The 21540-nt window shown below is 38.0% G+C and overlaps 1 protein-coding gene across 4 annotated transcripts in view; it reads right to left on the bottom strand.

Moving 5' to 3' along the window:
* The window catches only part of LOC106877543 (uncharacterized), a 40289-nt gene extending 21302 nt beyond the window's left edge, over nt 1-18987 (bottom strand). For 2 of the 4 annotated variants that reach the window (XM_089337887.1, XM_014926470.3), the window contains exon 1: nt 13340-13511. The gene's annotated coding sequence lies outside the window, so the exon portion shown is untranslated. Of the gene's footprint in view, nt 1-13339; nt 13512-18722 lie in introns of those variants that run through there. The other 2 variants (XM_052975208.2, XM_014926471.3) reach the window with 2 other exon arrangements.
* Between the last annotated feature and the right edge of the window lie 2553 nt (nt 18988-21540).

Genomic DNA, 21540 nt, shown 5'->3' with positions numbered 1-21540 from the left:
AGTCTTGTAAGAGAGACAACACCTATACACACTGTGGGAAAATGTTTGACCAACATACTTTAGTGGTGAGACAGATTTACGTAACATTTAAAAATTACTTTTCAAACTCAATTTAATTTGCAGATTTTGTTTCACATAGTTGTTTGACTTGTTAGAAATAGCAGCCAAATCTTGTGTAAATTGAAGACACATTTGACTGACTGTCTTTAACCCTTTTGTTACCATATTTCTGTTGAGATGCTCTGTGTTTCTTTCAATTAATTTTAAATAATTTAGTAAAATAACTTAGCTGTCATTAAGCTAGTCTTCAAAGCAGTGCTCCAGCATGGACACATTCTAATGACTGATACAAGTAAAAGGTAAAAGGTTGGCATTAGGAAGGGCATCCAACTGTAGAAACTTTGCCAGATCAGATTGGAGCCTGATGCAGCCTTCTGGCTTGCCAGTCCCCACTCAAAAGTCCAACCCATGCCGGCATGGAAAGCGAACGTTAAACTATGGATACAGATGCACAGCTGTTGTGGTTTTGTATTCTTATTATTTGTCTCTAAGACAAAATATGAAGTATATTGGCAACATTAGAGAGAGAGAGAGATAGATAGATAGATCGATAGATAGATAGATAGAGAGAGAGAGAGAGAGAGAGAGAGAGAGAGAAAAGGTTAGTCAGGGTTTTTAGAAGAATCAAAAGAAGTTTAATGTATGGGAGAGGCTAATGCAATAAATTGAATGGCTGGTGCTAATGACAGAATGTATGCAGAAATCTCCTTTGAGAATTGGTTTGTGATGATAACTAGAACAAATAAATGTGTTAGCAGGAAGCCTGCTATTTCTCTCAGCTATGTGGAGAATGTAAAGAGAGGAGGAAAAAAGAGCCGGAGAGAGAGAGATAGGTGAGGGAGGCGGGTTCGTGGGGGTGGTTAGAGGGAGAGAGAGAGAGAGAAGGATAGTGGAAGGGAAGAAGGGAGGTGCAGAGGGATAAAGGAAGAGAAGACAAGAAGTAGTTTAGAGGAAGATAATGCGAAAGTGCTCCCTCCTCTCTCCTGAGAAATACTTTAAAATATAGGATATTAAATATTATCTTGAGAAGCAGCTACGGTGTGTGTGTGTGTGTGTGTGTGCTATTTATTTCCTTTGAAGCTATGGAAAGTGATAACGAAGTGTGTTTAAATGACAATGAAATAAAGAGGAGGAATAAAAAAAAAAAGGAACACAGACAAATAGCAAAAGAAAAAAACAAATATTAAAAAATAAGTGGTGATTAATGGAGGGGAAAATTATAGCAAGAAAAGTTTAGAGATGAAATAATAATACAAAAACAACAAAACTGGTGAGTCCTGAAGGTGTGGTGGTGGTGGTGGTGGTAGTGGTGGTTGGAGGTGATGGTAGTGGTAGGGCCACAAAAAAAAAATTAAAAGGAATAAAATGTTCCTTAATGCATTTTTCTTTGGAATGTTCTGCTTCCTCCCCCTCCTCCGTCTCCATCTTTTCTTTCTTCCTTTCCTTTTTTCTTTTTCTTCTACTCAAGGTAACTTTGTTAATTGTTGTTATTGATTCCTTGCCATGAAGCAACAAGGCTGATGATTCCCTGCTCCCAGAGAAAGGGATCCAACCTCTGTCACCAAATTACTAATTCTTTATTGGCAATGGTTCTACCACCCCACCCCACCCCCACCACCGACACACACGACTGGCTTTCCATGCAGTATCTGGTGGTCAGTACAAGGCAATAGTAGAAGACACTTGCTTTTGGTGGGATAGAACCTAAGACCTTCTTAACCACATAGCTTTTAAATTCAATACAAAACGGTGAAATTTTGAGAGAAGCTTTAATAGGAACACGTGATATTTGAAGTGTGTCCCGGGAAGACTGGCATCCAAAACGCTGTCAAGTGGTTCCAGTTGCAAATAGGAACCAGAGTGCAAATTTCTCTGAGCAACAAGTTGTCATACATGACATCCTACATGTGACTAATATGAGCAGAGAATTTTGAAGAACTCACACCAATACAAGCCTGGTGTATATTTATTTCAATCAATCTTTAAAAGATTTGTGGTGGTGGGGAGGTGAACTCGAGATAGAGAGAGAGAGGAAAGAAATATTATCCGGGTATTTATGTCAGTGCACTGCCATTTCATCCCAATGTAAATCATTGATAACCCTGGACAACAAAGATTTTACTGCTGGAGTAAAAGCATATGTTTTAGACTAAATCGAGGATGCTGATTCCAAATCCGCACTCAGAATTGTTCTAGCATGTCAAAATATTGAGTTATGCATATGTGCAAGATTATAACTATACTTTCAGCTAGATATAGGCCGTATTATAAAATTTGCTAAAATGATGGTCAACCGGGGTAACCATGCCATAAATGAGAAGATTCTGAGATGAGCAAGATCACAACCACTGTAAGAGACTGTAGCAGAGCATTGTGAAGTTAACTTCTTAACCATTTGGCCAAACTTGCTCTACCAAAATCAAAACCCTACAAACCCCTTTCTGTTTCAAACATAATAAGAAACAAAGGAGTCTCTTGGGCCTTTGGTCCACTAGAAACAGCAGCCAATCTCCTTCAATAACACTGCACAGTCTGGTCACAGTTAGAATGTCTTTGATCAGAGTCATGCTTGACCATTAACAGACTAAAATATTTAGGACATTAAGCCATAGTTTAGAAGTTCAAATCCTACGTAACTCAAACTTGTCTTTCAAAGTACAGCAGTTGATAAATAAAATACCAGTTAAGAGCTGGTGTTGGTTTAATATTTCTAGAAGACATTCGTCAATGTGAACAGAATTATAATACAGGAACCAGGGCTATCCTCAGGCGAAACAACAATATAATTATCTCTCTCTCCCTCTCTCCATATTCTCTTTCCTTTTTTATATACATACATAACTTTTTTTTATGCATGGTCTCTCTCTCTCTCTATTTCACTCACTCTCTCCTTCTTTCTTCCTCTGAAATAAACACATGCCTAATTTCTCCCTCACACCCACAAACTAATGTCCTAATAACATGCACATATACACAAGCAACAGAGCAGCCAGCTTGTACGTCATTAACATATATTAACATACAAACGGCAACAAACAGTCACAAATAAACACACACACATCAGTCAGAGACTTTTGCCGTGCCACTCCTTATTTCTAATACACCAATGATAGGGATTTGTTCGTCAACTTTACAGGAAATTCAACCACTTTTCTTTCCTATTTGCTCTATTTTCGCGTCTTCTTTTTCTAATAAATCTAAATGAGAACAAGTAAATACTTGACGCATGAGAAAGTAACTCATGAGAAAGTAACTCAATTCAGTATCCTTGCTCTCACTATTTTTACTCCGCGTAGATTAGCCCAATTGTTCCTTGTTTGTTACATTCTTTTGTCTTTTGCCTTTTTTTTTATGTCTCCAATATCCTGTATTGTAACCTTGTGGACAGCCCCTTTCAAAACTGCTGGCCCTTTATCTAAATCAATTCTTATTAAAACGGCAGCGAGTTGGCGGAATCATTTTTGCGCCAGACAAAATGTTTAGCGACACTTCTCTTTTACGTTCTGAGTTCAAATTCCGCCCAGGTTAACTTTGCATTTCGTAGCTTTGGGTCGATAAAATAAATGCTAATTGAGCACTGGGGGTCGATGTAATCGATTATTCCCCTTCGCCAAAAAATTTCAGGCCTTGTGCCTATAGTAGAAAGGATCATCATCATCATTAGGTCCTTGACCGATATAATCGACAATCCACCCAAATGTGAAGTTCTTGAAGACAAAAGGACAGCCGTGACATGTATTTCTACTTCAATAGACGTCATCAGCACAGCAACTGCACCACCTTACCTTCAGTTGACGAGACACTCAAGGCATAAAAAAAAAAAAATTGTAAACATTTATGGGCGAGGTTAATTGGTATAAATGAAGTGAAAATGGGGCAAAGAGAAATAAACCACCATTGAATCAAACCCTATCGTCTTGAAAAGCTAAGACAATAGATTGAACAATATAGTCCCGATATTAAAAAGAAGAAATGGGATGGTCATCGCTGGAATGCCAATGATTATAGGTATGTCCCATCAGAGCTGGCCTGGGGCTACAATCAACAACTAGGAAAACCATTTGCGCAGTACAACCATTATCCATTAATTCTCTCTCTCTCTTGTGAAAGTCGTTATCGTTTACACACGCACACACAACTCTTTTACAAAATGCTTCAGCTCAGCTCTGCTAGTGTAATCCAGGGAGAATTAGTCACGTGTAATAATATACAGTTTCAGGGTACATGTGAGGATAAATACACGGCCCACTAAGCAAACATAACAGCATGATTCAGCATTCTGTCCAGCCAGTCACTGATACACACGGAAACACACACACACGGATTGGATAGACAGAGTGCTTATCCGTGTGTTACATATTCACCTCATTAATAACAACACTAAAACTGAAAAAGCACTCTAAAGGGCGGTGTCATCGTTTACGTACAGTTGTCTATCCCGACATGGGGCTGGGGTTTCTTCACAACTCAACCCCTCTTTCCTGTCGCCAACCCTTTTAGTCACGCTTATGACAATTAGTGAACCTATTTTAAAGCGAGGATGCACAATGTGTGTGTGCATGAGAGAGAGAGAGAGAGGAGAGAGGGGGAGAGAGAGAGAGAGAGAGGGAGAGAGAGAGAGAGAGATCATCATCGTTTTAACATCTACTTTTTCATCCTTTTCCCATGTTTGCATGAGTCACACGAAGGTAAGTTGGGTTTTCTAAGGGCGAATGTTTCCCGATGCCAGTTTATCAAACAACCAACAGTTGGGACATGGTTATGCAGAGAAGAGTTGCAAACAAAAGACACCAGTTGAACGAAACTTTTGTTTTAAAAAAATCACACTACATGTCGAGATAGGTCAAGAAGTCCGGACATGCTGTCATAGCGGACTGCCGTCAGGCGATACCATTCGCTTAAAAAGACACTGTTTACAACCAGCGAACACAACACTTGAATGAATAAAATTTGTGAAGGAAAGACAGTGTCACGAACCATTTCAGGCTTTCCTAACACTGGTGATAAGAAAGTTGTCCTTAGATTTTCCAGTTGAGACGAAGGACAATGCCAGAATAATTACACTTCAGATGATTCACAGGAAATGACACCTTACTACTTGACGTCCATTATCCAAGCTGGCATGAGTTGGACAATTCGACAAGGATCCATTGAGCTGCAGGGCTGTGTCAAGCTTCAATTTCAGCTCTGGTATGTTTTCTATGGTCAGATGCCCTTCCAAGCGCCAACTACCTCAACAGTGCTGTTTTTCATGCCACCAACACGAGTGAGGTCAGCAAACAAGTTGCAAGATAGAAAAGTCCCCCCATGACTATGGAGTGGTGGTGGGGCACAAAATATGTGATTGTATTTAATTATGTATTTTTCTGCACCAGGTTCAAATCCTATTTGCTTTGCCTCTCATCGTTCTACAGAGAAAAGGGGTCGTTGAAATAAAGTACTAGCCAATAAACACAGCTGTTCATATGACCTTTGTGTCAATCAAGGAAACTAACAGGGTGGCGAGCTGGTAGAATCGGGCGAAATGCTTTGTGGTATTTCGCCTGCCGTTCTGAGTTCAAATTCCGCCGAGGTCGACTTTGCCTTTCATCGTTTCTGAGTCGATTAAATAAGTACCAGTTATGCGCTGGGGTCGATGTAATCAACTTAATCCCTTTGTCTGTCCTTGTTTGTCCCCTCTATATTTAGACCCCTGTGGTCAATAAAGAAATAAATAGAGGAAATCAACAGAATTATAAGCATCCATGTTATCACTAAAAGGAAGGGAGAGATACACAGACACACAGACTGCCCAGTCAAGTGGTAAATAATGTATATATATATATATAAATATATGTGTGTATATATATATATATATATATATATATATATATATATATATATATATATACATATATATACATATATATATATATATGACAGGCAGATAGAATATGATAGATGAGCCAAAAACTAGCATCTCCTCAGACAACCCTGTCTATGTGTGTGCCATATTTGGAGGTTCATACAAATGTCTAAATATACAGATGGAAAGAAGCCAGTCATAAACCATTGTGATTAAGGATTAGCTAATTGCACATGCCATTGCCCTCACAGACACACAAAAGAACAGAATGAAAAACTAGAGTTTTAAATATTCTTTGTTATGAAAAGACACCCGACTAATGAGATTACATCTGTTTGGAGCTATTAATTAACGATAACAAAAACATAATTCTTTTGACAATAAACAGGTGGCCATCTAGATAATCCAGTTCAGCAGTTTGTGTACCACTACACAGTTCTGACACTAGTTTCACTTACTGAACTATGACCATGCTGGAGAAGCAGCTGCACGGATTCACGTGACCATGTCAAACCTCACAATTCATTTTATTGATTTTATTTGTTGGACTGCTACATTACAGACTGGCACTCTGTCGGTTATGACAACAAGTGTTCCAGTTGATATGATCAACCGAACAGCCTCCTCGTGAAATTAACATGCAAGTGGCTGAGTACTCCACAGACGTGTATTCTCAACATCAATCCTCAGGGAGGTTCAGTGTTACATAGGGCGTGACAAGGCTGGTCCTTTTGAATTACAGGTACGACTCATTTTTGCCAGCTGAGTGGACTAGAACAACGTGAAATAAACAGTTTTGCTGAAGGACATAAGGTGCCACCAGGAAATGAACTCACAGCCTTACAACTGTGAGCCGTATACATGAACCACTCAGCCACACACCATCACTACATTACAGACCCTAAAACAGACACAACACAAACGACACCAGTTTGTCTTTTTGATTGGTGTAAACACAAATACAGGTGCAAGAGTGGCTGTGTGGTAAAGAGCTTGCTTCCCAACCAAATGGTTCTGGGTTCAGTCCCACTGCATGGCACCTTGGGCAAGCGTCTTGTTCTATAGCCTCAGTCCGACCAAAGCCTTGTGAGTGGATATGGTAGATGGAAACTGAAAGAAGCCCGTCATATATACATATGTGTGTGTGTGTGTGTCTGTGCTTGTCCCCACCATCGCTTGACAACTGTTGTATGTTCAAGTCCCCATAACCTAGTGGTTTGGCAAAAGAGACTGATAGAATAAATACTAGGCTCACAAAGAATAAGTCCTGGGGTCGATTTGCTCGACTAAAGGCGGTGCCCCAGCATGGTCGCAGTCAAATGATTGAAACAAGTAAAAGAATATATAAATATATATATATTTATAATTAGTTAATCCGAAAAAAAAAAGTTGGTGATCAAAACAAGTCTTGGACCCCTCAGAAGGTGTGAAAGCCATGTGTCAGGAGTTTACAGATGCGGACCAAGAGAACACAAGATAGGAACTTGGCAGAATTTGAACTCAGAGTGTAAAGACAGACGAAATGCCACTAAGCATTTCGTCTGGCGTGCTAACAATTCTGCCAGCTCGCTGCCTTAGCCATGGGGAAATATTCCCTTGCAGGGAAATAGTGGTGAGGTGGCTGCAAGAAGGGCACCAGTCATAGAAAATTTGCCTCAACAAGTTCCGCCTGGCCCATGCAAAAATGGAAAAGTGGATATGATGATGATGATAACAAACCATATCTTCAATGAATAGATAAAGCAAGATTGCTGCTTTAACTTATCCTCACTCACCAAAACTATCAGAGAAAGTACAAACAACACTCAAGCGATAAAAGATAGAACCCAGCTAACATTAGCTTATCGTTTGCACTAAGACGCTAATTAGCCTGACTGGCCAAACAATATGACTAAGTTTATTTCATTGTGAGGAAGAACTGACTGACATGTCACTGACAGAGTATCTGTTGTTGTTGAGTGAGAGAGCAGTGCATGCCAAAGTGATACTGGGGTACAAATATATGAAGCCCAATATACCCATCATGACTGCTTGTCTGATAAGGGTACACCAGGCACATGCATTACAACCATGCATGTCATGGTGGTCTCATATCAAGATAAACAATGGATGACCTTGCAGGTGGGGACCAGTTAGAATTTTCTTCAGGTCAAGTAGACCATCCTACTCAAAAGGTCCCTGGATAAGGGTTGTTTAAGGACTGCCTTAACTTAGTCAATGTGGTAACAGAGTAGAGTTGGACTTGACTAATACTCTGTGGGTTAGTTTAGCATAGGAGTTCTCAATTGGGGTCCATAAGACCCTTAGGGATTCATGTAAGATTGGGTTGTTAAAATTTATGTGCAGTAGATAGCTTATAGTCCTACAATACACAAAATATTTTAACAATTTTTTAATATAATTCCTAATATTATTTAATTCCAAAAATAGGATTTTAAAAACATCAAATGGCTATGAGGGCCCATCTGAATAAAAGGGGAAATTGTTCAGAACTACGGGTTTAGCATAACGACAACAACAGTCATCATTATCATCATCATCATCATTGTTGGTATTTTACATCCATTTTCCATGTTGGAGGCAGCATGTATTCAAGGATATACTGCTCGACTACACGGTTCAGGGGACATCATTAGCTTGCATTTCAATTTTGAGGTCCTTAAGACTTAAGGGTTCTCAGCATGTCATTCCAAAACATTGTGGGCTCCCAGGATGTCACTGCACTTGTCCTTCTCTTTTACTGGCCCTGATATGTGTATGTATATATGTGTATGTATATATGTGTACATGTATGAATGTGGACGCACCAGCCACTAAGTATACTTATTCTGCTCCTATGTGTTGTTTGGTTTCAACCCCTTTTTATAGAGTGGAGTTAAAAATAAAGAATTTATGAACAAAGCATAAAAATAACAGATCATGCGATCAATCTAAAAATAAACAACAGCAAAAACACGTTCAGCCTGTTTCACACGAGGAAAGCGTTTTTAGTAGTAAAGAAAAAAAAATAATAATAATGAACAGTTTGTGGGAAAATGTGCAGACACTAATCCATTCTGAAACTTTATGTTCAAATGCAGTTGATTATAAAGAAGTAATAATGACTATTAAGTTATTTTATTATCATATTTTTCACGGGAAAATAAATATATACTAATAAAAAAAATTAAAAAAAGATATTAACCGCTTTGTTACCCAATTCCTGTTGAAATAAATTTGCAGTCTTTGTTTCAATAAATTTTTTAAACAATAGTCAATTCATTTCTTTTCTTTTCTTCTATATATGATGGGATTCTTTCAGTTTCCATCAACCAAATCCACTCACAAGGCATTGGTCAACCCCAGGCTATAGTGGAAGATACTTACCCAAAGTGTTGCATGCTGGAACCATTTTACCAATGTTGTTTTACAAAGTTCAATATATTTCCTAACAAATCTTTCATTTTAAACCAGTTGTTCTCAACTGGGGTCAATATCACCCTTAGGGGTCATATATAAGATTTTGTTGTTAAAATTTATGTACAATAAATTGATCAGACTTCTACAATACACATGATATTTCAATTTTTCTATACAATTCCTAGAAATCATTTCTACTAAAGATACAAGGCCTGAGATTTGTGGGGAGGGGACTAGTCAATTACACTGGTGTTTCACTGGTATTAAATTTATCGATCCTGAAAGGATGAGGCAAGTCGACCTCGGCGGAAACTGAACTCAGAACATAGCAATGGGCCAAAATACTGCTAAGTGTTTCATCCTATGCGCTAACGAGTCTGCCAGTTCACTGCTTTATGTACAATCCCTAATATTTAATTAGCAAGATTTTTTTTTCATACAGTGAATGGCTGTGAGGGTTCACCTAAGTAAAGTAGGAATCATAGGTTAAAAACGGCTGAGAATCACTGCTTGAAACAAACAATTTAGCCATGTCCCATTGCCAGAGAACCATTGAAAAGTTATCAAAATAACTTTGTGATTATTAAGCTGTTTGGGATGGAAACAAGTATGAAATTTAGATGGAAGGTTTTAATTAAGATGGTTATCAAAAGGGTTAATTGGATCTAGTTCAAAACGGGGGCACCAGTTTTCATTTATGTTTTATGTAGTGTTTTTGGTACCGAAAGACTTTCAAACTTCGTATACTTATCTATTTTGTGTTATAGAACAGAAAAACATTTTTGTATTCGAAGTTATTTCATGTAAAAAATTGTCTTATTTCGATAATTTCAACCAATCACTGACAAGTATTCAGCTGTTTACAGTTACTCCTTTGGCAGTTTAAGCGGTGTAAAGCGTATTTAATCTCCATTACTTCTGACATTTTGCAGAGAGGCAACACACGTGTGTCCGTTTTCCTTCGTTTTATTTTTAATATAATTTCGTTAACATCTGCCTGAACTGTATGTATACAACATTTGCCCTAACCCTTCCCTCAAAAACCAGCCTTGTGCCTATAATAGAAAGGTTTATTAGCTACTGCCAATATGCTTCAGCCATTTTTTGACAAGGAAATAATAATTTTATCACCGCCAGAATCGTTTGACAATCGTTTGTTTACGTAGTCAGCACTTAATGTATTCGGTTGAATGGACGTCAGTCATTAGTTGAAATTACAGAAATACGACAACTTTAACATGAAATAAGTTGCAATATAATAATTTTTCTTAAGAAGACTAAGAGAAAAAGATGTTTTATATGACACATTCTACCAGTGTCCCAAGTTTCAAAGTGTTTCGTTAAGAAAATACTGGCGCCCCCGTTTTGAACTAGATCCGGTTAATTATCTGAGTCACTTTTGTACAATGATGATTGACGGTACTTTTTACAAAATAAGCTGTGGCCTAACTAACCAAAGGCCTGGGGGACACATTAACAGGGTGGTTGACTGGCAGAATCATTAGACTGTCAGATAAATGCTTTGTAGCAACTTACTCTGGGTCTTTGAGCCCCGAGTTCAAATCTTACCAAGATCCACTTTTACCTTTTATCCCTTCAGAGCCAATAAATGAAGTACCAGTGATTTACTAGATTCGCCATCATCACCTCCCACCACCACCACCACTCTCTCACTCTCACAGATATGGCTATGTTGTCTGAATCCCCTCAATCATGGCAGAACTCCCTCCAACAGATAGGTGAAAGGACATGGCACGTTGCCATAACATCAAGCAGTCAAGTATTGGAATAAGGAAGAGGATAAGTTTTTTTTCTCTTGATACAGCTGAGCGAACAATGCTTGAGTGTGAAAAGGAGTGGCCAGATCACAAATATTTCCCATTTATTAGGTTAGATTAATTACTTAAAATAACCTCTCAACTTAATTAACCCATTTTGTCTCGATATTTCTATCTGTTTTAGTTTATTAGGAATATTATAGTGAATCTGATGAAATAATTGTCATTACTAATCTGACGCTTGAAACAAATAAACAGGAAATATTTTGAGAGAAGGTTTGCATTTATATTCTTTTACTTGTTTCAGCCATTAAAATTGTGGCCATGCTGGGGCACTGCCTTCAAGAATTTTCAGTCAAATGAACCAACACCAGAATTTATCATTGTTTTTAAGCTTGGTACTTACCCTGTTGAACTGTTAAGTTACAGGGACATAAACACACCAACACAGGTTGTCAAGTGGCAATGAATGACAAACACACACGACAAGTTTCTTTTAGTTTCCGTCAGCCAAAACCCCTCACAAAGCTTTGGTCTGCCTAGGGCTATAGTAGAAGACACTTGCCCAGATGTCACGCAGTGGGACTGAACCTCGAACCATGTGGCTAGAAAGCAAGTTTCCTACCACACAGCCACTTTACATCAGGAAGTTAGTATAACACTGAACCAAGGATGGTTTGAGACAGGTCTGAGATAAAATAATATTTTCCCCCACCACTGCTGTTGGTTTGTTTATGTCTTTGTAACTTAGCAGTTCTGCAAAAGAGACCGACAGAATAAATATCAAGCTTAAAAAAAAATCAATACTGGGGCCAGTTTGTTTGACTAAAAACTCTTCAAGGCAGTGCCCCAGCATGGCCACAGTGTAATGACCGAAACAAGAAAAAAAAAAAAAGCCCGTCCCATGAGTTGTTTTAAATGACATTTCTGATGTCGTTAACGGTTTTAAAAAACTATCAACCACTCTCTTCTCACTATTCAGGTTTTTTTATAGCCCAGGAGCGACACCCAGAAGTCACAAGCATTCTGCCCTGACCCATGGACATGTGCCTGCACACACACATTTCATAACCACCACACGTTTTACAACCAGCACACAAGGAATTGACAAAAACATTAAAGGTTAATTACCTAAAGTAATTAATATATATATAATAATGTGAGAGTGTGCAGCTTAGTGGTTAGGATGTTGCACTCACAATTGTGAGATCGTGGGTTCGATTCCCAGAGCAGAGCTGGGTTCAGTCCCACTGCATGGTACCTTCGGCAAGTGTTTTCTACTATCGCCCTGGGTAGACCAAATTTGTTCCACACCAGCAATCAACTATGCTTGAGAAATTCCATAGGTGGCCGCCTGTGAATATAGTAAAGCCTCTGTACTAAACAGTATGAAAGCTATCTTATCTACTTGAACCAGAAGCTTTCTCATCTCTTCCCATCACTCCCTTCTCCTCATAGGTCCTACTCTTCCTATGAGAAAACCTCAGTGTGACCACTTGACCTGCTACAAACAACAGTCAAATCTCACTCACAGCATATCCCCTCACCTTTGAAAGAAAACAAAAAAAATGTATTGGCTATTGTGGATAATAAGAAATGGTGTCTAGTGAAAATACTGAGACGGGAGGGTCGCGATTGGGATGCCTTTGGTGAATCAGAGTTGACCGGGGGGGGGGGGTTGCTTGATCCACTAAAAATAGCAGTCCCCTTCACATTTGACTGTATCATCAAATAAGTAAATATTTCTAAAACAACAAAACAAACAAAACACAAACGGATGGTCACGGATGAATTCAATGCTTGCATCTCGCATCAGTGGATCCAGTTGCACATGCATGATCTCTGCTGCTTCAATAAGCGACAAACCGAGCTTCTATTAAGGTCGCTAGAAACAGCAGCTAAATTTCCATCATATTATACCTCATAATTTATTCATTATTACTATTGCAGGTAAATTTCTTCCGCACAACGAAACTAAATAACAATAGGAATCAACAAATGTGCCTCTACAAGGTAGCTTGACTTCCTAAAATTAACAGCCAAATTTACCTCAAGTAAGGATGCACTAGAGAACCTGGTGTCACACACACACACAATTAATAAATAAACGGTAACGTCTCTGTTAGAGTATCTTTGACCATAATAGCAGGTTCTGCTAGATCAAAACTGACCTGAAATTTAAGCAACATGCTTTTCTTTAAAGAAAAAAAAAAAAAAAAAATACAGCCATCTGCTTAAAGGTCAAGCTTGCACTTACCGATAATGTCTGATCTGTGACCCATTGTTACGCTGTCCTTTCTCTCTGTCTCGTGTCTCTTTCTGCTGCTACTGCTGCATTCCAAAGGAATGTAGTTCTAGGAACAACTGCATCCCACTGGAATTCCCCCACCACCACTTCCCTTTCTCTGTCCACGAATTTCTCTCTCTCTCTGGAATATTTCAAATGAATTCGGTCGACTGAACTTCACGCACTTGCTTTAGCCACTTCACGTGGGTCTAAAAATACCTTAGCAATCTATGGTTTTCACTGACTTCTCATACACAATTCAATAAAGGGGCATTTTGTTAAATATTTTAAAGAAGCCACACTTAGAAAACAACAAACACAACAAAAAAGTGCCTTTTAAAAAAAATATTTATGTCTAAAACTATCAATCAATCGTATTTGTGAAAGAAATCGCTTTTATTCATTTACGGTATATATGCATGCAGAATATAAGTGTGTGTAATATATATATTATATACATACACAAATATATATATATATTTATATATATACACGCACACAATTATATATATTTGGTTATTTGTGTATCTTGTTTTTAAAAACGAGGAAAAACATGATCTAAGGCAATGTACTCAATATGTAAATTAGAGTGGAGGAACTTATTAAAAAAATATATTACTCCTAAAAAAACCCCAAAAAACTAGTCACAATTTCATGCCAATGTATGTGATGTGTACGGAATGGTTTAGAAGTGGAAGAAACAAACCCATCCCCCTGGGTAAAGGAGTATGGAGAGGGAGAGAAAGATACACATGTATGTAAGTAGATAGATAGAGAGAGAGAGGAGGAGGGAGAGAGAGAGAGAGAGGAGAGGAGGAGAGAGAGAGAATCATTAATTTATGTGTTCTATATTTAGAAATTTCTATTACTACACGAAGATATTCACTTTTTCGTGCTTAATAAATGTGTATACAGAATGATTTAAAAGTTAGCTTGGAGGAAGAAACCAAAAAACCCGGGCAATAGAAGTGTGTAAAAGGAGAGAGAGAGAGAGAGAGAAAGAGAGAGATCATGAAAACAGCACACGCTGAGAAGTAGTGTGTTTGTCATCAAATTCACACCCAACATCTTTTTTATTTTATTTTATTTTTTTATCTGTGGCTGATATTTAAACACAGAATAGCAATCAAAAGCAGGGTTAAAAGAGCCTTTCTAGAACAAACAACAAAAGACTCTGAATTTGTCCACATCAACTTATCTACCAGCATCATCATCAGCCAGTAACATTTCTATTTTCGATAATTTACGCATTTTAGTTTGTTGATGGCCTCAGGTCCAACCTTCACTGAACAAATTTTGAAATTAAAAACAATTCCAGCCATGACCCACGTGTCTTTTTACGTCAATCTCGGACTACTTTATCAAATGTGTTCGTCTCAGTTGCTGTTTCGCCCCATAAATCTATGACCAATAGGCGTTCCAGTTATGTCCACCATGTCTTAATTGCAGTCACAGGACTAAGACTGCGGTATCCAATGTGTCCTTTCTCATTTTTTAAAGACGGTCAAACTTTGGATTTGGGGGCAATTTTGGCCCCTATTTCAAAGCTGGTCGAGCGACCACTTCCTACTTAGGTCACAAGGTCGACGATGAATGCTTTTTTTTTTTTTTTTTAAAGAAAGTAAATCTATTGAATTTCCTTTCCAACCCCTAAAATACCCCTCAGCATATTACGATTCTCTCTGCTTTACTGATCTGAGGGCAAAGAAAAAGAAAAGGACGATTAGTGTTTTTGACTCATTATCACGAGGTCTTTTCGCCACAGAAGTAGATAAGTCTTCGAGTGCATAGTAATTTGTTACTATTTTAAGAGTAATCCGGGAACTTTCTGACTGGCCCCCAGACCACTAATCCTTCTACTACTGGATGAGACATTTCGTTTCCTTTTATAAAGTTGTCTGTCTGGTCTTTTTAAATCCCATAATCGAGGTTTTTTGTAATCTGTCCTTGTAATGTTCTCATCAGTCGTCGTCTTTGTGACAAATACAGAAATTATCACAACTGGTAGAATTGTCAGAGCGTTGGACGAAATGCAATGCGGTATTTTCTCCGATTCTTTACGTTCAGGTTTCAAATCCTGCCGCAGTCATCGGCTTTGCCTTTTATTCTTTTGGGGGTCGATAAAATAAAGTACCAGTTGAGCACTGAAGGCGATGTTATCGGCTGACCATCCCCACCACAAGATTTCAGGCCTTGCACAAAAATTAGAATGAAAAAGATACGGTGAGCTGATAAAATTGTTAGTACGTCGGACAAAATGCTCAGCGGAATTTCTTGCGATTCCGAGTTCAAATTCCACTGTGATCGACTTTGCCTTTCATCCTTTAGAGATCGACGAAATAAGTACCAGTTGAGGTCGATGTAATCGACTTACCACTTCCCCTAAAAATTGCTGGCTTTGTGCCAAAATCTGAAGCAATTATTATTATCATTATTATGGTTGTTGTTTGTTTAGCTCTGGTACAGCCCTAAAGATAACCTGACCACGACCGTAAGGCATCGAAGACTAACAACATAATATAATAATGTCGCTATAAATCACTTGCCGAAACAAGTACAAACAGCTCTGACAGATATAGCGTGTCCTTCTGTTTTCGAAACAGTTGGGTGTTATGACATTTAGCAGCTGCTTTTAACAGGTCGAGCAACCACTGTACTTATTCCAATATAGATGCAGGCTTCGCCAACATTTAGAGGAATTTGTTCTTGTAAGAAGAGTCTGGGCCGATGAACTTTACATTCCTACAGAAGTAGGTGTGTGTGTACATCAACACACATTAAGAAATATAAGTAACATTGTCTATGGATGTATATGTGTGTGTGTGTTTATGTATACAAAGAAGCTACTTGTCCACATGAAAAGGGGAATTTTGTGTGTATATAATAAAGAAGACTATATACATTCCATTTAGAAATGTGGACCCTACATTCTTTATGTATGGCAATGTATAAAGAAGAGAATCTTTATACACACAGGTATTTAGAAAATATATAAATTCTATATGGGCGTGTTTGTGTATACAGAAAGGAAGACCAAGTACATCCATTTAGGAATATAAACTTACATTTTATGTTTGTATTTGGGCAACCACGAAATGTTTTAGTTTGTGTTTTTATTTATCAAATTTCGAACAAGTTTTCATCAACACACACAGACATACAGCTTGTCGGTTCGAGCCCAACTCAGGCCAGTTAGAACACGGACGTTAAAGTTAAATGATGATGATAATGTACATATGGCACTTGTTCAAAACTTTGATAAGTGTTATGGTAACAACACCTCTGGCATTCTCAGCTAATAAAAAGATTAAATACACCGTAGCTGATATATTGAGTTCTTTCTATTATCTCTGGTTTGTAAAAGAGACAGAACAGAAAATCTCTACTTTGTCGCTCGAACAACAAAAAATAACAGCCAAATTCCTTTACCATCTTAAAAGAAAAATGGAACGGATACACTAGAGAATATAGTCTTGGAATATAGTGTCTGAAAATACGATGGAATCGTCATGACTGGAACGCCTTTAATTATAGGTTTCCTTCTTAAGCAACAATTAAGGGTAAAACTAAGAAGACAATAAATGCCATCTCATTTGAAAAATTGGTAAAAGAGAAAAGAACTGAAGAATTAGAAGAGTTAAATAGAAAACCAAAGCTAAAATTTCCGTAAAATCTTCGTAAAAGAATTAACTCTAGAGTTTTTGGAGGGAAGTGTTGATTCAAGGATAAAACCTGCTAGAAATAGCAGTCAAATGTTCATCAAAGCACATACTATCTGCATAAAAAAGAATAATAATGATAAAAAATACGATCGAATTAGTGGAGGTGGAGCGACTTGAATCACAGGTGTGTTTGATCGGGGCTGACCTGGGGTTAAACAACAGCAACGAACGTGCTTCAATGCAATAGTTCGACTTGTTGGAAACAGAAGCTAAACCGCCCTCAAATTATATACAGCCAACCATCTGTAAAGAAACGAAACAATGTAGTCCATGATATACTTCGATCATAGACGTCTGTTGTGTCTACTGAATCAAGGCAAGACACGAGTTTAATAATCAACAAAGACGTCCCAAATTAATTAAAGGTATCCACCTCGCCTCTTTGGGGCGGAGAAAAATAAAACTATAACTACACATATAATGTTGTTGTTGACCACTGATCAAAGGCGTTCCACCCTTGACTATCCTGCCTCTTAAGACTTAGCTTAGCGACACGTCAGCCCTGATCCAGCAGGCCTATGAATGAAGACACTCAAACAGTGGCCATCCAACCTCTATTTTTTATATATCCACGACCATTTTATTCGATGTCCTTCCTCAGTTTTAAAGGTGTCAGTGTAATTTGAGAGGCATTTAGCTGCTATTTCTGAGGGGAAGCGACAAAGTGGACACTCCCTCATTTAATCGATGGTCATATATATATATATATATATATATATATATATATATATATATATATATATACACACATACATACATCGTTCTTGTTGATGGTCTTGTTTTAGCTCCAGGTTAGTAGTGACTGTAGACAGACCTATTATCAAAGACGCTCCTGTCGTGAGCATCCCGTCTTTTTTAGAGTTATATGTAGTAACAGCCTTATCTAGTGTGTTCTTTCCTTATTCAAGATGGGTGGGGGTGTGATCTGAAATCGATGTTGTTTTTCTTAGTTCTGGATAAAGCTTGAATGAGTACACGTATCGTCAAAGACTCTGCCGTCGTAACCATCCCATCGTTTTGAAGGCGTATGTAAGAACATTACCCAATCGAGCTATCATCCAACCAGGAAGTTTTTTCAACGTTACACGACCTGCTACAAACAGCAACCAAATCCTCTCAAATCACTCCCAACCGTCTTAAATAATAAAAGGAAGAGTACATTAGGTGACGTACTCCTAGTCCTGCGTATCCCTAAAAGAACAAGACGGTCAAAACAAGAATACCTTTGGTCATACGTAAGTCTGGCCGAGCAGTGCGTTGGCCTTGGGTTAAACAGCAATGACATCGACATTAACCAATGGGCTTTTCCTTCGTACTTAGGACGGATGTGCTGTACGAAGTGAGGGCTATTTGGCTACTATTTCTACCCGATCGAGCTACCGCACAGGTTAGAGTCTCTTCCGATGGTTTGTGGCTTTTTATATTCTTTTTATCCGCCATGATAGAAACAGACTTCAAAAGTCAAAACTAAAAAGATTTGCACGCTTTTTTTTCTTCCCCATTTTCGAGTTTACATCGATCGTCAGATTATAAGAATAAGAGCGATTAGACAAATAATAAAACGAAAGTACAGATTAACTTGTCTAAATGTATACATGTCTATTATTATTATATACATTTAAAGATCTTACCTTCGTACGTGTTTAATTAATTATATCTCAATCACACACACACACATATGTAAATGTGTGTATTTGCGAGCTCGCATCCAAGATATATTAAGAAGGATAATTACGACTGGCAGCAGAGCTGTGAATGGTGTCAATGCACTGTAAACTGAATCGCTAACGTGTGAGTGTGTGTGTGTGTGTGCGTGAGTAGGTCTGTATATGTATTTATGTCAGCCTCTCTGTTTGTGTGAGCATGTGCGCTTGTGTTGGAGAGGCAATTATAATTTACTAATACGGTAGCGGGTGCGGAAAAGACAAGTACGGAAGAGTATAAAGGCAATAAACGTGTGCCAACGACCAATCGCACGCGAACGTTAGGTATTTATACATGCGTAAGTTTATCTATGGGTGACACTTTATATACGCGCGCGCGCGCACAGAAATGCATATATATATATATATATATATATATACACATACTTCTGAGAAATATTTCTGTTTTTTTTTTCTTTTACTTGTCCCAGTCATTGGAGTGCAGTCATGATGGGGCATCGCTCTGAAGAGTTTAATCGAATGAGTTGACACCAGTGCTTATTTTTTTTACAGCATGTTTTTTTTTTTTTGCAGAACTGCTAAGTTGCGGGGACGTAAACAAACCTACACCGGTTACCAAGCGGTGTGGGGGTAAAACATACACACACGTACAAACAACCCTGAGAAGAGGCTAGGTTTAGCAAAAGCCATGAGAAGTGCATGACCGACCTCACCCCCAAATCACAAGCATTCTCCTTATAAGTGGGTGATGTCTCTATGATGTGACATATTTAGTAGTAAAGCAGCATTTAACAAAAGAAATGGCCTTCATTAGAATGTAGGCTTTTAATAACTTACCATTCCTAAGCCGTAAATTCTTTAGCTTTAGAAAATAGCCCTTGTGTTTGGCAATGAAGAACGTGTGAAACTTATTAGGTGGGTAGGCAAACAAGTAAAGAGTATGCATACTAACATAAAAGCTAAATGTTTTGCATGCGTGTGTGTGTTTGCGTGATTTCAATATTTTTTTGCGTCTATTTTACTTTTCCATGCTTGCGTGGATTTGACACTATACACCATCATCATTTAACGCCCGTTTTCCATGCTAGCATGGGTTGGACAATTTGACAGGAGCAGGCAGGTCACAGGGCTGCACCAAGCTCTGCTGCCTGTTCTGGCATAGTTTCTACAGTTGGATGTCCTTGCTAATGCCAACCACTTTATGGAGATTTCTATATGGGTAGTCGGGAGATTAAGATTTATGTATCTATAATGAACAGGAAAGGTGCAAGAATGTCCCCTTGTAGCACTCCCACCAGGATCTCAAGGAAATCTGTCGTATGACAAAGTGATAAAATGATAATAACCTGAGCAATGATGTCTTTGTAGAGATTGTTGAATGCATCTTTATGTCTGGAATACAATACATTCTGAGAATCTGTACCAGGTTGACTCAGTGGAGAAAGTCAAAGTTCTGATCTTGAATATTTTCAAAAAGCCATTAAAATGCAGGAATTTGTGATAATACTGATCTTGGATGAAGACTATTTTGGTTGGTTCTTAGTAATAGTTCTACACAGGGACAAGTGTATTCTTAAAAGCAATAACTGATAAGATAATTCCTCTGTATTGGTTTGGCATATCCAAGATTTCCTTTCTTTGGAATTTGGTACTGGACAATTTTACACCCAAATATCAGCTTTGTCTTGGAATGAAGTCTTTTATTACATACTTCAAGTAATGGATCCAAGAATGGTTGTGTTTCCATCATTGCATTGGTGCCTTGCCATTTGAAAAAGGACTTCATACAATTCTTTAGTAAAGTCTTTTGTATCTAAAGTTAAAGGTTTCTTTTACTCCATTAATGATGTTTGGGAACTGTCCAGCAAGGTTCCAGTTTTTAATTTGGTCTTTTGGAATGTTTTTTTTGGTTCCCTGTTATTTCAGTCACAGCTGTCTATACGTAAGAAAGTTTTTGGTTCTTTGAAGCATTTTAGATTAGTTTTTTTTTGTTATTTTTTTTAAATCTGAAAATAATCTTAAAGGTTCCTGTTTTTAGGTTGCATCCAGTTGTTTTGCATTTTCCAATGTTGCTTTGCTAACTTTTGGACATTTATTTTTACATATGCTTCTTTCAGTTCTTCTCTTTTCTTTCAACATGGAATATGGTTGCGCTTTTTCTTTCTACTTTCATAATATTAGTTTCTGCTGTAATTTCATGTTCATTTCTGATGTCATTGTAAATAGAATTGGCATTTTCAATATCATCTAAAGAATGCCATGTTTCAAAACAATTTTTGAGACCAGTGGCAAGTTACCTCGGTTCATAAAATTTCTCTATTTATATTTAAGTTTTTATTCCTTTTGAAGCTCAACCTCAACATTCCCGTCACAATTCCACAATCAGAAATCACATTAAAAAAATGTCTCCCTAATTAGTTGGGCTATGACCCTCTCCATGACCTTCATTACCTGATCCAACAACTTGATACCTCTGTAATTATTTGTATCTAAAGCGTCACCGTTACCTTTGTAGCAGTTGACTATGGTGCTGCTACAACAGTCATTGGGTATGACTCCTTTGTGTATCACCTTGTTAACTATATGGGTGACTAGGCTATAGCCGACACTGCCAGATATTTTGAGCATCTCTGCAGTGATGCCTGATGGGCCAGGGGCTTTCCCTGTCTTCACACTCTTAATTGCTTTATCTACCATGGTACTGTCAACTCGGATAGCTGGTCCCTCTGTTGGGTCAACATCAGCAGACTCTCTTTCTCCCATTCATTTTCTTTATTGAGCAATC

This window comes from Octopus bimaculoides, chromosome 20, assembly GCF_046866305.1.
Source record: "Octopus bimaculoides isolate indiv1 chromosome 20, ASM4686630v1, whole genome shotgun sequence".
Classification (NCBI taxonomy): Eukaryota; Metazoa; Mollusca; class Cephalopoda; order Octopoda; family Octopodidae; genus Octopus; species Octopus bimaculoides.
Note: the sequence above shows the minus strand (reverse complement) of the source record. Positions and strands in the feature narration are given on the sequence as shown.